Here is a 17,274-nt window from a genome sequence, read left to right on the forward strand (position 1 = left end):
TCCTGCAGAGTGTTACTCAAAATTCAATGCATGTTTTGCACATAAAAGAAAAGGGCATCAAACTGCACAGGTTATATTAAAAGATGGCTCCTATACTAATGTTCTGAAAGAGCCATAAACATTTTTAATGAATACCTATCACTGTTCCATTAAATAATTATCTACTGAAGCTATTCAGCACAGCATTATGGTTATAATGAAACATGTTAAAGGGGCTAGGGACATATCAATCTGTTATGCTAATTTAATAGATGGTGCCTTCAGGCTGGTAGGATTTAAGCTACTTTTTCTATCAATGCTGTGATACTGAAAATGTAGCTCTCATGCAGAGGTCCAAACTGATGAGTGCTGCTCGGCACTTTTTGACATTTAACAGCGCTCCATCAGTCCCTATTGGAAGGACAGCTCTGCATTTACCACAGCCCTTTTGCTTTTGCTACAGAGGAAGAGTCAGGGTCACTGGTTGCCAGCAATCAGGCATTCAGAACTCTCAGAGAACTCTGCTGTACTTATGTGTGAGCAGGTCACAGGGAAAAGGTTTTAGGCCGTGGTATGACTGTAGTAAGCCACTATGTCACTATGTCAGTAGTTGTGTTTTTTAAAATTTTTTTTCTGGGTATATTGGCATTGTTGTATTTATTGCACAATCCATGGCATCCTGAGAACATGGTTCCATTTGTTGCACATCAGCTAGCCCTGAAGAATGGCCAGGAGCAAAGTCTGCAATTGAGGACACGTCAAGAAGTTGCGCAGCACCATCAGGATTGGCTGCAGATGGATAGAGGGCCTTTTGCATCCCATGCACATGAGCAGTTACTCTGCATTGCTGTTTCTTTGAGAAAGGGAGTGTGTGTTAGTATAGCACACAATACACTGGAGTTCAGAGGTCACAAGGGACACACACAACAAAAACTATTGGGTCAATTCAAACCCAACTGACTGAGCAGATTTACTTTACTGCTCAAATTCTAACTATTTTCTGATTTTAACCAGCAGGATTTTGTAGGAGAAAGTGGAGGCTGAAGCTGGCAGGAACCACATCGTTCATATAATCTGGAGAGTCCTCTTATGTCAGTAGTACCCCAGTGCAGCTTTAACCAGGGACTGAGCAGGGAAGATGCCACATGGAGGTTGACAGGGCTGCAGGTAGTAGAGGCTCTTCAGGTAAGAGTAAAGCTTTCCTTGGTGAGACCAAGCAGGACCGCTTCTCCAGAACAAGAGTCACGGCCTCCCCTGTCCCAGATCCCCTTTCCTTTCCTTCCACAAGATCTCCCCGAAACCCCCTCCCCATTACTTTTCTAGAAATCATCAGGTGGCCAATGGCTGCTTGATTGTTAATAAAAACACAAAATGTTGGAAATACTCAGCAGGTCAGGCAGCATTTGTGAAGTGAGAAAAACAGAATTAACATTTTGTCAATCTGTTTCTCTCCACAGATACTGCCTGACCTGCTGAGCGTTTCTGGCATTCTGTGTTTTTATTTCAGATTTCCAGATCCACAGTATTTTGCTTTTATATTAGGGGTGCTGCCTGATCTTTACCTGTTGCCAAATGAGGTTAAAATGACCAATATCTCCTGCAGCCTCAGCAAGGCTAGAGCAGTTTCCACCAAAAATCTGCTCTGAGATAAAATCAATCCATTAAATCATGTAATACGTCAATTAGTGATTCATTCTTAAATATCCTTGGATAAGCCGAGACAAGTCTTCCTGGTCCAGTGGCACTGTTTGAACGGCACCAGGAAGCTCTCCCATTTACTGGCAAACATATCTGCAAAAACACCATTACCCGATCAGTCACCTCAATACTGTCTGTAGGACCAAAGTCACTGCCTCTCGGCTGACGTTAGTTCCCTGATATGGTCGCAGACTGCAGATGCCAGTTGTGTATCTCTGACCATTCCTCTGCTGCCTGACCAACTTCTAGCTCCTTTCTCACTACCAGAAGCCCATCACTTTAGTTGCTGCTCAACATGCTGTCGGTGCTCTGAAACAGAAAACTCATCTGCTAAAGGCAATATTTCAAAAATCTTCCTCTTTGAGCTGATTGGCACCATTTGTGATCCGGCAACCCACACTCACTTTTCAGTAAGCAAGCAACAGTATTTAATTGTAAACAAGATCCCCTTGACTGGCTGCTAAATAGGGTGTTAACGCAGGGCATTCACCTCCCAGCAGGGAAGCCCTGGGCTTGGTGCAGTGCTAATGAGTTGTTACATTGTTGGACTTGCCATACTTCAGGTGAGATGTTAAACCAAGTTCCTTAATCCTGACTGTAGTGAACATTGAAAGATCCCAAGACATTATCCCAAGGCATCCTGCCCAGTGTAATTCCCTCAGTCAACAATGCCATATACTAATAAACTGGTCATTCATCTAATTGAATAACCAGCATCAGCCCTGGCTCCATGGTAGCACTCTTGCCTGTGAGTCAGAAGGTTATGGGTGGAGCAGAGAGGAACACTGGCTTTACATCCTGCCCAATACTTCTCACTCCTGGCACTTCAACACAAGATCCAGTGCAGTACTGATAAGAGTGCTGCACTGGTGGTGGTGCCACCTTTCTGATTAAATATTAAACTGAGGCCCCATCTGGCCTCTCAGGTGAACGCAAAATATCCCAAGGCACTATTTCGAGATTTATTTAGAAAAAAAGCAGGGGAATTCTCCTGGAGCTTTGGAGCGAATATTTATCACTCAATCAATATCACTAAAATAAATTATCTGGTCATTATCACATTGCTGTTTGTGGAACCTTGCTCTGAACAATTTGGTTTCCACATTTCCTACATTACAACAGTGACTACATCTCTAAAGTACTTCACTGGCTCTAAAGTGCTTTGTCCTGAAGTTGTTAAAGGTGCTCTATAAATATCCTTGGATAAGCCGAGACAAATCTTCCTGGTCCAGTGGCTGGAAGTCCTTTAGCACTGTTTGAAGAACACCAGGAAGCTCTCCCTATTACTGGCAAACATATCTGCAAAAACCCATTACCCGATCATTCACCTCAATACTGTCTGTAGGACCAAAGTCACCGCCTCTCTGCTGACGTTAGTTCCCTGATACGCTCACAGACTTGCAGCAAGTCAACTGCTTCTTACATGGGGTTAAACTGTATGCAACCTGGCTGTCTTTAATAGCTATGGAACACCAACTGCACAAGGCAATTGATGTGAAGCGTTTTGGAAATTTTGAAAGAAGTGATAAGTCACTATGCAACTATAAGTTCTTTCTTTGCAACAAAGCAGTTCGACTCTTTCCATCTTACTAAATTTTATTAATACATTTCTGGAGTGATGGTCAAATGGGATGAAACATTTAAGTAATGAAGAGAGGTTGGATAGACTTGGGTTGTTTTCGTTGGAGCAGAGAAGACTGAGGGGCGACCTGATCGAGGTGTACAAGATTATGAGGGGCATGGACAGGGTGGATAGAGAGCAGCTGTTCCCCTTAGTTGAAGGGTCAGTCACAAGGGGACATAAGTTCAAGGTGAGGGGTAGGAGGTTTAGGGGGGATGGAAGGAAAAACTTTTTTACCCAGACGGTAGTGACGGTCTGGAATGCACTGCCTGGGAGGGTGGTGGAGGCGGGTCGCCTCACATCCTTTAAAAAGTACCTGGATGAGCACTTGGCACGTCATAACATTCAAGGCTATGGGCCAAGTGCTGGTAAATGGGATTAGGTAGGTAGGTCAGGTGTTTCTCACATGTCAGTGCAGACTCGATGGGCCAAAGGGCCTCTTCTACACTGTGATTCTGTGCTTCTGAGTAGCTTGAATCTTTGGGAAGGAAGTCCATTAACATTTCCCTTCCAGAGTCCAGTACTTTGAATGACCATTTTGTTAATAGATTGATTAATATTGATTAATTGGAGTCACAGAATCAAAGAATTGTTACGGTGTAGAAGGAGTTCATTCAGCCCATTGTACCTGCCCCGGCTCTCTGCGTCTGTAGGATTCAGACAACTGTCCTTACATTTTAGAAAGTTGACATTTAAGGGCCAGGCTGACCTCCCATGTGATTGGATGGAACATTGGTTTTACATCCCATTCAAAAATTCTCTCTATTGACTTCACAAGGGGATAAAATCATGGATAAAATGAGTGCTGCAACTAGTCATGGCAGGGCGAGTTAATTTAAAATCTCCCTTATAATGTGCAAGGTGGAAATCAGATCTTTGTTTGATGTGGTTCTCAGTGATAACCGGTTGACTTTTTAGTTCCAGAATGAGAAAGATCAAAAAATTCCCCTCCGAGCCACATACCATCCTGACCATCCTATAATGGAATACTCCCCACTTGCCTAGTTGAGTGCAGCTCCAGCAACACTCAAGAAGCTTGATACCATCCAGGTCAAAGCATCCCACTTGATTGGCACCCCATCCACAAACATTCACTCCCTTAACTACTGACTCTCAGTGGCAACAGTGTGCACCATCTACAAGATGCACTGCAGGAGCTCACTCAACAGCACTTTCCAAACCTGTGACCTCTACCATCTTGAAGGGTAAGGGCAGCAGATGCATGAGAACACCACCACCTGCATGTTCCCCTCTAAGCCACACGACATCCTGACTTGGAAATATATCACCATTCCTTAACTGTCGCTGGGCCAAAACCCTGGAACTGCGTTGCTAACAGCACTGTGGGTGTACCTACACCACATAGACTGCAGCGATTCAAGAAGGCAGCTCACCACCACCTTCTCAAGGGCAACAAGGAAAGGGCAATAAATGCTGGCCTAGTCAATGATGGCCACAACCCGTGAAAGAACTTTTCAAAAAGCAGCAGAAATGAACAAATGAAATCCTGTATTTTCTGTTGGTTTCAGTTCAATGCACTGCACTGGTGGAATTGTGTTTTGAACATATATTTATCTGAAAATCAATGAAATTTCCTTGAGTCTCTTTAAATTTTACAAACCCTCAACAATTCAGACAACTTAATGAGGTCTCTCTCGCTCTTTCAATTATGCAATAACTTTGATCTTTTACAAAGTAGCACATTTACACAGTTCCTGATGCATTTCTGTGATGACACTTAAGGTAATGAGCACATTCACAGAGCACTGTGCACAATTAAACATCTTATTCATCAGCTCATGGTACAAAGTTGCTTCTAATTTAGCACTAATTGGTATTAAGCTGCCAGTCTCACTCAGCCAAGCCTCAGGATGGCTTGAATGCATAATGGAAAAGTGTCACATTGTCCTGAGAGTGGAGCTAAAAAAAGACTTGCATTTCTTTAGCAACTTTCATAACCTCAGGATGTTCCAATGAAGTATTTTTGAAGTGTGGTCATTTTGGTCACATTGTTAAGGACCTCCCTACTGAAATGTAGTCGGAGAAGTGATGTCAAAACTGAGTGTCCAGAATTAAAGGTTGCATGACATTGCAGTAGTTTCCTGAAATTTGACAAGCAACACATCTTAATCACCAATAAATTTAATATGGAATTCAGAAGAAACTTCTTTACTCAAGAGTGGTGAGAACATAGAACTGAATACCAGTTGCAGTAGTTGAGGCAAAAATCATTTATGCATTTAATAGGGAGTTGGATAAGTATGTGAGTGTAGTAATTGAAGGTATAGCCTTTCCTACTGACGATCAGGGGTCACATGATTGTTCTTGGAGGCTCTGACCAATGAACCCTAAGTGCGGTAATCCAGGGGACGGGGCTTTCTTGTCGAGGACCTGGTTTAAGCGTGTAGCTTCTGAAAAGCTCTCTGTAATAAAGTTACCTGTTGCAAGTTGAAGCCTGTCTGGTATGTCAAGTCATTACATTTGGCAACGAGGGTAAAACAGCTCCGAAGCTCACCTCGCCTTGTTAACGTCAATACATTAAACCTTAAGAAAAAAAAAAACGCATACTCACCAGTCATGGCACCCTTTGGCAGAATTGATTCTTACGATGCAACTGTGGAAGACTGGAGCCAGTATATAGAGTGCCTTTGGCTCTTATTTCACAGTGAACAAAATTACCATGAAGAAGTAGAAAGCAATTCTTTTGACTGTAAGTGGTAGCAAGACATAGAATCTCATCCGCAGTCTGATGGCCCCAAAGGTGCCCAATTCTAAGTCCTTTAGTGAATTAGTAGACCTCGTGAAAATGCATTTTCAACCGAAGCCATCTGTAATAATGCAGAGGTTTAAGTTTAATTCCAGAATTAGGTCCCCAGGAGAGTCCATCGCAATCTATATAGCGAAATTGAAGCAGTTGGCTAGCACGGTGACTTCAGAGATACACTCAATAATATGCTGCAGGTCCGATTAGTTTGTGGAGTTCACGACGATGCCATTCAGCACCCTTTACTCACAGAAGTCAACACTGATTTGAAGCGCACCATGGAAATTGCAATGGCCATGGAAAGTGCCGCGAGAGACTAGCAGGCTTTACAACGCCTACAACATGACGCTGTTCTTCATGTGGGAGAGGAACCTATTGTTGGGCATGGTGCAAAAACCAGAGACACAGTAGCAAAGTGAGAGGCAATGTCCGCTGTTAGAAAAATGAAAAGGCCTAGTAGAAACATTTCAGCAACGACTCCAACATTAATCTGTTATCAATATGGGGGTGACCACGTACCGGGCACTTAAGGTTGGTGGGTGGGTGAGAAGGCCAAGTGGCCTTTAGATTTTTGAGGAAACCTCATCCACGGCCAGCCTGACAAGGGGAAAATCCTCTTCCTGGTGTGAGGCTTAACACTTGCAGGTTCAAGGAGGCAAAATGCCAATATTGCCATAAGAAAGGTCACGTAATAAAGCAATGCAGGGCGAAATAAAAACAGTCCATAAGGCAGAAAACAAATATGATTGAATTGAATAATACAACAGAACCTGAAGCTTCCAATACCGACATCTATTCCCTGTACAACATCACAACAGTAAAAACCAAACCTATTGCTGTCACAATCCAAGTGAATGGGAAGCCACTAATAATGGAGATACATACAAGAGCCTCAACCATAGTGGTGGAAGAACACACATTTAAATACCTAAATGAAGGTACCCAGCCACTAAATCTGAAGTGAACAATGGCTCAATTGAAGACATACACTGGAGAATCCATACAAGCCAGCTTCCAGTGATCATAGTGACAGATGAAGGGCCTAGTCTTCTAGGCCAAGACTGGTTACAAAAAATCAAGCTCAACTGGTCTGAAATATTTCACTTGAGAACAGGAAGAGTTCTTGAACTGCTATTGAAATATGACAGTGTACTTCAGAATGACTAAGGAGAGTTGAAGGACCTTCACATGCTGCAAGGATCTCCCAGGTTAGAGTTGATTCCTCTGGAAAATCATGAAGAGAAACAAAATGAATTTAGTGTCTCTCTGAACAAACTGATTGAAGAGCTGAAGGATCAGCTGTATGAAACAAAACAGGCATCGGAAGGAACTTTCCAAGATGTGAAGTCACGGGGAGCTCAACTATCGAACTGAACCAAGTTAAGATATCACCAGAGAGAAATTTGGCTGACTGTGAAATCAAAATGGAGAATGAGACAAAACTTTGTGGCAAAGAGAAAAAAAAAAGACCGAAATTGGATCAGAAAGACGAATTGGCTATGTCCTGGAACCCTCTCCACAGCCAAGAAAGGTTATTGCCAACTAGAAAAGGAAGGTTTATTGGTGATATTCAGAGTGAAGAAATTCCACCAGTATCTGCATGGACAACATTTCACCATTGTGTCGGACCATAAACCATTAATGGGTTTATTCAGTGAAGATAAAGCCATTCCACCAATAGCATTAGCAAGGATTCAATGTTGGGCTTTAATACTGTCTGCGTAAGAGTATACCTTTATGCACCGTCCTGGCTTGCATATTGCAAATGCGGACGCACTCAGTTATCTCCCGTTACCAGATAGCATTGCACATGAGAACTGTCGGCGCGACATTAGTCATCTCAATTTCTCTGCTCCTCTCACCCATTCTAATCTCTCTCTTTCTGAACTTACTGCACACCGTTCTCTCAGGTCCAACCCTGACATTGTTATCAAACCCGCTGACAAGGGTGGTGCTGTTGTTGTCTGGCGCACTGACCTCAACCTCGCGGAGGCTGAGCGTCAACTCGCAGACACTTCCTCCTACCTCTCCCTGGACCATGACCCCACCACTGAACATCAAGCCATTGTTTCCAGGACTGTCATTGACCTCATCTCCTCTGGGGATCTTCCTCCCACAGCTTCCAACCTGACAGTCGCCCAACTTCGGACGGCCCGCTTCTACCTCCTACCCAAAATCCACAAACAGAACTGTCCCGGTAGACTGATCGTGTCAGCTTGCTCCTGCCCCACAGAACTCATTTCTCGTTATCTTGACTCCCTTCTCTCTCCCCTTGTCCAGTCCCTTCCCACCTACATCCGTGATTCCTCTGACACCTTATGTCACATCAACAATTTCCAGTTCCCTGGCCCCAACCGCTTCCTCTTCACCATGGACGTCCAATCCCTCTACACCTCCATCCCCCACCAGGATGGGCCCTTAGCTTCTTCCTCGAACAGAGACCCGAACAATCCCCATCCACCACTACTCTCCTCCGTCTGGCTGAACTTGTTCTCACACTGAACAATTTCTCCTTTAACTCCTCTCACTTCCTCCAAATAAAAGGTGTGGCTATGGGTACCCGCATGGGCCCCAGCTATGCCTGTCTCTTTATGGGGTATGTGGAACATTCCTTGTTCCAGTCCTACTCCGGCCCCCTTCCACAACTCTTTCTCCGGTACATCGATGATTACTTCGGTGCTGCTTCATGCTCTTGTCGGGACTTGGAAAAATGTATTAATTTTGCTTCCAATCTCCACCCCTCCATCATTTTCATGTGGTCCATCTCTGACCCTTCCCTTCCCTTCCTTGACCTCTCTGTCTCAATCTCTGGTGATAGACTGTCCACCAATATCCATTACAAACCTACCGACTCCCACAGCTCCTCACACCCCGCTTCCTGTAAGGACTCCATCCCATTCTCTCAGTTCCTTCGCCTCCGTCGCATCTGTTCCAATGATGCTACCTTCAAAAACAGTTCCTCTGACATGTCCTTCCTCTTCCTTAACCGAGGTTTTCCACCCACGGTCGTTGACAGGGCCCTCAACCGTGTCCGGCCCATCTCCCGCACATCCGCCCTCACGCCTTCTCCTCCCTCCCAGAAACATGATAGGGTCCCCCTTGTCCTCACCTATCACCCGAACAGCCTCCACATTCAAAGGATCATCCTCCACCATTTCCGCCAACTCCAGAATGATGCCACCACCAAACACATCTTCCCTTCACCCCCCCCCCATCGGCATTCCGTAGGGATCGTTCCCTCCGGGACACCCTGGTCCACTCCTCCATCATCCCCTACTCCTCAACCCCCACCTATGGCACCACCCCATGCCCACGCAAAAGATGTAACACCTGCCCCTTCACTTCCTCTCTCCTCACCGTCCAAGGACCCAAACACTCCTTTCAAGTGAAGCAGCATTTCACTTGCATTTCCCCCAACTTAGTCTACTGTATTCATTGCTCCCAATGTGGTCTCCTCTACATTGGAGAGACCAAACGTAAACTGGGTGACCGCTTTGCAGAACACCTGCGATCTGTCCGCAACAATGACCCAAACCTCCCTGTCGCTTGCCATTTTAACACTCCACCCTGCTCTCTTGTCCACATGTCTGTCCTTAGCCTGCTGCATTGTTCCAGTGAAGCCCAACGCAAACTGGAAGAACAGCACCTCGTCTTCCGACTAGGCACTTTACAGCCTTCCGGACTGAATATTGAATTCAACAACTTTAGATCTTGAGCTCCCTCCTCCATCCCCACCCCCTTCCTGTTTCTTCCCCCTTCCTTTTGTTTTTTTTATCAATAATTTATATAGATTTTTCTTTTCCCACCTATTTCCATTATTTTTAAATCTTTTATAACCCCCACCCCCACTAGAGCTATACCTTGAGTGCCCTATCATCCATTCATAATTAGCACATTCGTTTAGATAATATCACCAACTTCAACACCACTGTGTTCTTTCGTTCCTTTGTCTGTGACATCTTTTAATGATCTGCTCCTATCACTGCTTGCTTGTCCCTACAACAAGAACCCCCCCTCCACTTCTCTACCCCACCCGACCTTAAACCAGCTTATATTTCACCCCTCTCATTGTAAAGAAAAATCAGTTCTGTTGAAGGGTCATGAGGACTCGAAACATCAACTCTTTCCTTCTCCGCCGATGCTGCCAGACCTGCTGAGTTTTTCCAAGTAATTCTGCTTTTGTTTTGGATTTCCAGCATCCGCAGTTTTTTGTTTTTATAGTATTGCACATGCTCCAGTGCCACAAGAAGTTGTGCTTCTACTGAATTTTTTGGATTCTTCACCTGTGTCCACGAAGCAACTTAGAAATTGGATGAACAGAGATCCAATTTTGTCGAATGTCAGAAACCTTGTATTGCAAGGGTGGTCAAATTCGCCTGTGTCTGAAGAGATGAGACACTTCCATGCCCGAAAAACAGTTAAGTTGTCAAGATGAAATCTCGCTGTAGGGATCAAGAGTTTCATCCCTTCGCAAGGAAGAGAACTACTCTTGACAGAGCTTCACAGTGCACATCAGGGATATCAAAGATGAAAATGCGAAGCTATGTCTGGTGGCTAGGCATTGACAGTGACATTGAAAGAATGGTCAAGCACTCCATTGCTAGCAACAACAGATGTTGCCTGATTCAGCTCCACTGCATCTGTGGAGTGGCCTGGTCTACCCTGGGTTAGACTACATATTGATTATGTAAGACCATTCTTAGGTACCATGTTTTTATTGATCATAGATGCGCATTTTAAATGGATGGGTGTGTATGAAGTTATTTCACCGACATTGAGCACAGCCATTGAAAAGCTGCATCATGTTTTAGTATACATGGGCCTACCAAAAGTCATCGTTTCAGATAATGGTACAATCTTTACCAGTACAGAATTTCAGAGATTCATGAGTTAAAATGGAATCAGACATATTAACACAGCACCATATCATCCATCATCAAATGGTTTAGCTGAAGGAGCTGTGCAAACTTTCAAATCTGGAATGAAGAGGTTATCAGAAGTTACCCTAGAAACTTGACTTTCCTGTTTTCTTTTCAATGATTGTAATACGCCTCATTCAGCTACGGGTTCAATACCGTCTGAATTATTGATGAAACACTGCCTGTATACAAGGCTAGGCCTGGTGTTTCCAAACTTAGAGGGGAATGTAGAGAACAATCAGAATAATCAAAAATTGAATCATGATATTCATAGCAAAGCTCGAAGATTTACTGTAGGAGATACAGCTTTCATGTGGAATTTTGGAAGTGGACCTAGTTGGGTTCCTGGTACAATTGTCTCAGAAGCTGGTCCCTTGTCCTTCCAGGAGGAAGTGGAAGACGGAATTGTTCAAAAACATGTGGATCATCTTAGGAATAGGGAGACATTCCAAAAGCCAGCTATTCCATATGTGATTAATGTTATGAAATTATAATGTTTTTCATTATGTTATTGTGATTTATTATAAAGTAGGTTTATAGAGGTGAGTGTGGATGATTCTGCCTGTGTGTGATTTAACTGAGTTAGACTGCAAGCTTGAAATTATCAAAAGGATTTAGGTGTAGAAGGGTATTTGAAATGCGAATGAGTTAACATGGATGACATCTTAGCATATAAGGTATGAAGGAAATTTACATTTTTAGATAAGTAAAGGAGTTATTTGGATTTCAAAGGGATGGTAGGATGTTAACAACTGGCAAGATAAACAAGACCAAGCAGTGTGTTTATTTTTCCAAAAAGGAAAGAGGTCATATTGGCAACATGAAAGATTTTTATATTGGGACAAGTAAATTTGCAAAGACATATGGAACATTGGAATTTACAGATTAAAGAGAGAGAAACAGATATGAAGGGGAATGAAAGGCTATGTTGGAGAGCCATGTAAGATCTAACAGGAGTGTGTGAAACAGCTTTGAAGAAGCCTCCAGCCATTTTTGCAAAAGTCTGCTATGTCCAGTAACTAAAGTTGGAGAAAAATATTTAGAATTCTACTGTCAAGTGGCTGCTGTGGTAACTTGCTGGCTTGCTTTTTAAATTTAAAATCTATTTTGGACTGTTGCCTTATAGGGGGTGTATAGTTGGGAGTTAGGTTAATTAAGAATTTTAGGATCTCTTACAGTATTAAGTAACTGTAATCTTATCTATTTGCTTGAAATCTTTTCTTTTAGTTAATAAATATTTTAATTTAATTTTTTAAATCTCTAAAGGTCTCAGTGGACTCATTATTTCTGAATTCAATGCACACACCTTCCCATAATAAATACAAATTGTAAAACTGTTGTGATAGCGTGGCCAAGTTTCCCTTGTGGATTTGGTCCACTTAGCACACATCACCTGCCATATCATAACATTAACGTTGAACTATTAATCCCTGATGTGACAGATTGACTTGGAGTAAACATGCCCAATGTCTCTGCAGAGTTGCCAAATCTTGAACTACCACTTTCTAGTCATGTGCCTGGTGCTGCAGTTCCTGATCATGTCAATCCAGTGGAAAAACTTCAAGTGGTAGAGCTACACCACTCTAATCAAATAAGGAAACCACCTCAGAGACTTAATCTTTAATCACCTGAGTTGTATATATGTATATATTGTGGGATATTCAAATATCCTCTACAAATATAAACTGTGAAAAAATAAAGGGGGAGGAAATGTAGCAATTGAAGGTATGGCCTTTCCTACTGCCAATCAGGGGTCATGTGATTGTTCTTGGAGGCTCAGACCAATGAGACCTTGGCATGGGTAATCTTGTTGAGGGCCTGGTTCAAGTATGTAGCATCTGAAAAGCTCTTTGTAATAAAGTTATCTGTTGCAAGTTGAAACCTATCCAGTACATCAAGTCATTAGAATGAGGAAGAAAGGAATAGAAGGATATGCTGGTGAAATGAAGTAGGGTAAGAGGAGGCTCAATTGGAACATGGACACTGGCATTGACTGGATGGGCTGAATGGTCTAATTTTGTGTTGTAAATGCTATGTGAGCATAAAATTCACAAATATTCAATTATTGAAAAGTATTTTCAATGAATCTGGAACCAACTTCAATTATTGTAGGCACAGGAGAAAGTTTAGCTGCAAATTGCAGCACCAGTTAGTACAGCGATGCAGCACTGTATATTATTTTAAGGGTTTCCCATTACATTTCACCCTCATTACAACACTTTTTTTATTCTTAAATGGGACATGGGTATTACTGGCTATGCCAGCATTTTTATTGCCCATGCTTAATTGCCCTTGAGAAGGCAGTGGTGAGCTGCCTTCTTGAACTCCTGCAGTCCATGTTGTCACAACTCACTGGGGATAGTGTGCTGCAATATCAAACCCCACTGCTCCCGAGCCACGACAAAAGTGAAAAGTTTGATTATTGTTTAAGTTAGGTTAACAGAATGTGAGAACCAGGTTTGTAAACTTAATAGATAAATAACAGTTTGCTGAGCAAATTGTCTTTAACCAGTGTCAAAAGAATTATGAACTGCTAACTTCTAACTCTATAGCCTAAACTCTACCCCTTCTTAGATCCCTATATACAACACATACAAAACACATAAGACACACATAAGGGTGGGATAAAACAGTTCAATAGCAACAATTCCGGAGTACAGGATTTGATGGGTTGATTTTGATTGATGTCTTCCTTTAAGTTATTTGTTGATGGCACAAAATGGTCTTCCATGACTTTCAGTCTTTAGTTCAATGATTCAGTACTTGCCTTTCAATGTCTCAGCAATTTTCCCCTTTGCCTCTTTCAGAGGTTTTCAGATAGAGAACAGGTTATAGAGATAGGAGGAGAAAAAGTCAGCTAGCTATTATTGTAGAGATACTGGAATCTTATATACACAGGAGAGAGAGGTTTGAGGTCTTTTTCCTTTCAGGCTAAGAGCTATTCTGCTGCGCTGCTCTTATTCAAACCCTGGTCACCTGGTCAGGGGCTAATTAAAACATTATTGCCAGGCAGTTCCCCATTAAATCAGACTCCACCTCGGCACCATCTTGCCTTTCATGGCACACTCTCTGCTCCAGCAACATTGTATATATCCCTCACACTGTTCCAATAGACATGTCTTTCAAACTACAGCCATTGTAATTTTAATCCACAGTCCAACAGAAATAAAAAAATATGTTCTTTACAACAGTCCAACATAAATAAAAAGATATGTTCTTTACAATGTGGTGTAGGTATTGTGCTATCGAAAAGATAGGCAGGTTGGCAGAGGGGGTGGGGTTGCTTTGTTAGTAAGAAATGAAATTAAATTGATAGCAAGAAATGACATAAGGTCAGATGATGTAGAGTCTGTGTGGGTAGAGTTGAGGAACCGCAAAGGTAAAAAAAAAACAAACCACAATGGGAGTTATGTACAGGCCTCCGAACAGTAGTCAGGATGTGGGGCGCAAGATACACCAGGAGATATAAAAGGCGTGTAAGAAAGGCAAGGTTACAGTGATCATGAGGGATTTCAACATGCAGTAGACTGGGAAAACCATGTTGGTAGTGGATCCCAAGAAAAGGAATTTGTAGAACATCTACAAGATGGCTTTTTGGAGCAGCTTGTGGTGGAGCCCACTAGGGAACAGGCAATTCTAGATTTAGTGATGTGTAATGAGGCAGATTTGATAAGGGAGCTTAAGGTGAAGGAACCCTTAGGAGGAAGTGACCATAATATGATTGAATTTACCCTGCAATTTGAGAGGAAAAAGCTGGAATCAGATGTAACGGTATTACAGTTGAATAAAGGCAACTACAGAGACATGAGGGAGGAGCTGGCCAGAATTGACTAGGAGATGAGCCTAGCAGGAAAGAGAGTGGAACAGCAATGGCAGGAATTTCTGGGAGTAATTTGGGAGACATAGCAAAAATTCATCCCTAGGAAGAAGAAGCATACTAAAGTTCAAGAGAGTCAGGGGGCAGAGGTGAGTATGGTGGCCATTACCAAGGAGAAAGTGCTAGGAAAACTGAAGGGTCTGAAGGTGGATAAATCACCTGGGCCAGATGGATTACACCCCAGAGTTCTGAAGGAGATAGCTGAAGAGATAGTGGAGGCGTTAGTGGTGATCTTTCAGGAATCACTGGAGTCAGGGAGTGTCCCAGAGGAATGGAAAATCGCTAATGTAACCCCTCTGTTTAAGAAGGGAGTGAGGCAAAAGACAGGAAATTACTGACCGATTAGCCTGACCTCAGTCGTTGATAAGATTTTAGAGTCCATTATTAAGGATGAGATTTCAGAATACTTGGAAGTGCATGATAAAATAGGGCAAAGTCAGCATGGATTCATCAAGGGGAGGTCATGCCTGACAAATCTGTTAGAATTCTTTGAGGAGGTAACAAGTAGGTTAGACAAAGGAAAGCCAATGGATGTTATCTATTTGGACTTCCAGAAGGCCTTTGACAAGGTGCCGCACAGCAGGCTGCTCAGTAAGATAAGAGCCCATGGTGTTAGAGGCAAGGTACTAGCATGGATAAAAGATTGGCTGTCTGGCAGGAGGCAGAGACTGGGGATAATGGGGTCCTTCTCAGGATGGCGGCTGGTGACTAATGGAGTTCTGCAGGGGTCAGTGTTGGGACCACAACTTTTCACTTTATACGTTAATGATCTAGATGAAGCAACTGAGGCCATCCTGGCTAAGTGTGCAGATGATATAAAGATAGGTGGAGGGACAGGTAGTATTGAGGAGGCAGGGAGGCTGCAGAAGGATTTGGACAGGTTAGGAGAATGGGCAAAGTGGTGGCAGATGGAATATAACGTGGGGAAGTGTGAGGTCATGCACTTTGGTAGGAAGAATAGAGGCATAGACTATTTTCTAAATGGGGAGAGAATTCAGAAATCTGGAGTGCAAAGGGACTTGGGAGTCCTAGTCCAGGATTCTCTTAAGGTTAACTTGCAGGTTGAATTGGTAGTTAGGAAGGCAAATGCAATGTTGGCATTTATTTTGAGAGGACTAGAATATAAGAGCAGGGATGTGCTGCTGAGGCTTTATAAGGCCCTGGTCAGACCACATTTAGAATATTGTGAGCAATTTTGGGCCCCGTATCTCAGGAAGGATGTGCTGGCCCTGGAGAGGGTCCAAAGGAGGTTCACGAGAATGATCCCAGGAATGAAAGGCTTAACATATGAGGAACGTTTGAGGACTCTGGGTCTATACTTGATGGAGTTTAGAAGGATGAGGGGAGATCTGATTGAAACTTACAGGATATTGAAAGGTAAAAACAAAACAAAAAAAAAGCAAAAAAAAAACAAAAAAACAAAAAAAAACTGCGGATGCTGGAAATCCAAAACAAAAACAGAATTATCTCCACTGATGCTGCCAGTCCTGCTGAGTTTTTCCAGGTAATTCTGTTTTTGTTTAGGATATTGAAAGGCCTGGATAGTGGATATGGGGAAGATGTTTCCATTAGTAGGAGAGACTAGGACCCGAGGGCACAGCTTCAGAGTAAAGGGAAGACCTTTTAGAACAGAGATGAGGAGAAACTTCTTTAGCTAGAGAGTGGTGAATCTATGGAATTCATTGCCACAGAAGGCTGTGGAGGCCAGGTCATTGAGTGTATTTAAGACCAAGATAAATAGGCTCTTGATTGGTAAGGGGATCAAAGGTTATGGGGAGAAGGCGGGAGAATGGGGTTGAGAAACTTATCAGCCATGATTGAATGGCGGAGCAGACTCGATGGGCCAAATGGCCTAATTTCTGATCCTATGTTTTATGGTCTTATGGTACACCCACAATGCTGTTAGGGAGGGAGTTCCAGGACTTTGACCCAATGACAATGAAAGAACGGCAACGTATTTCCAAGTCAGGATGGTGTGTGTCTAGGAGGGGAACTTGCAGGTGGTGATTTTCCCATGTATATGCTGCCCTTATCTTTCTAGGTGATAGAGGTCGTGAGATGGAAGGTGCTGTCGAAGGAGACTGGGTGAGTTACTGCAGTACATCTTGTAGATGGTACACACTTCTGCTACTGTGTGTTGGTGGCGGAGGTGTGGGTGAGGTGCTAATCAAGTGGGCTGCTTTGTCCTGGATGGTGTCAAGCATCTTGAGTGTTGCTGGAGCTGCACTCACCCAGGCAAGTGGAGAGAATTCCACCACACTCCATTGCACATCATGCTCATTACAACACATATATCATATCCTCATTATAAGGCTACAAGTTACAATACTGTCACCCAAGTTACTATATTATTCTACATACCATATTCTTATCACGACTTTCAAAAGAATCTGTTATATACACCATCATTTTAAGG

Source organism: Carcharodon carcharias, chromosome 18 (assembly GCF_017639515.1).
Source record: "Carcharodon carcharias isolate sCarCar2 chromosome 18, sCarCar2.pri, whole genome shotgun sequence".
NCBI lineage: Eukaryota > Metazoa > Chordata > Chondrichthyes > Lamniformes > Lamnidae > Carcharodon > Carcharodon carcharias.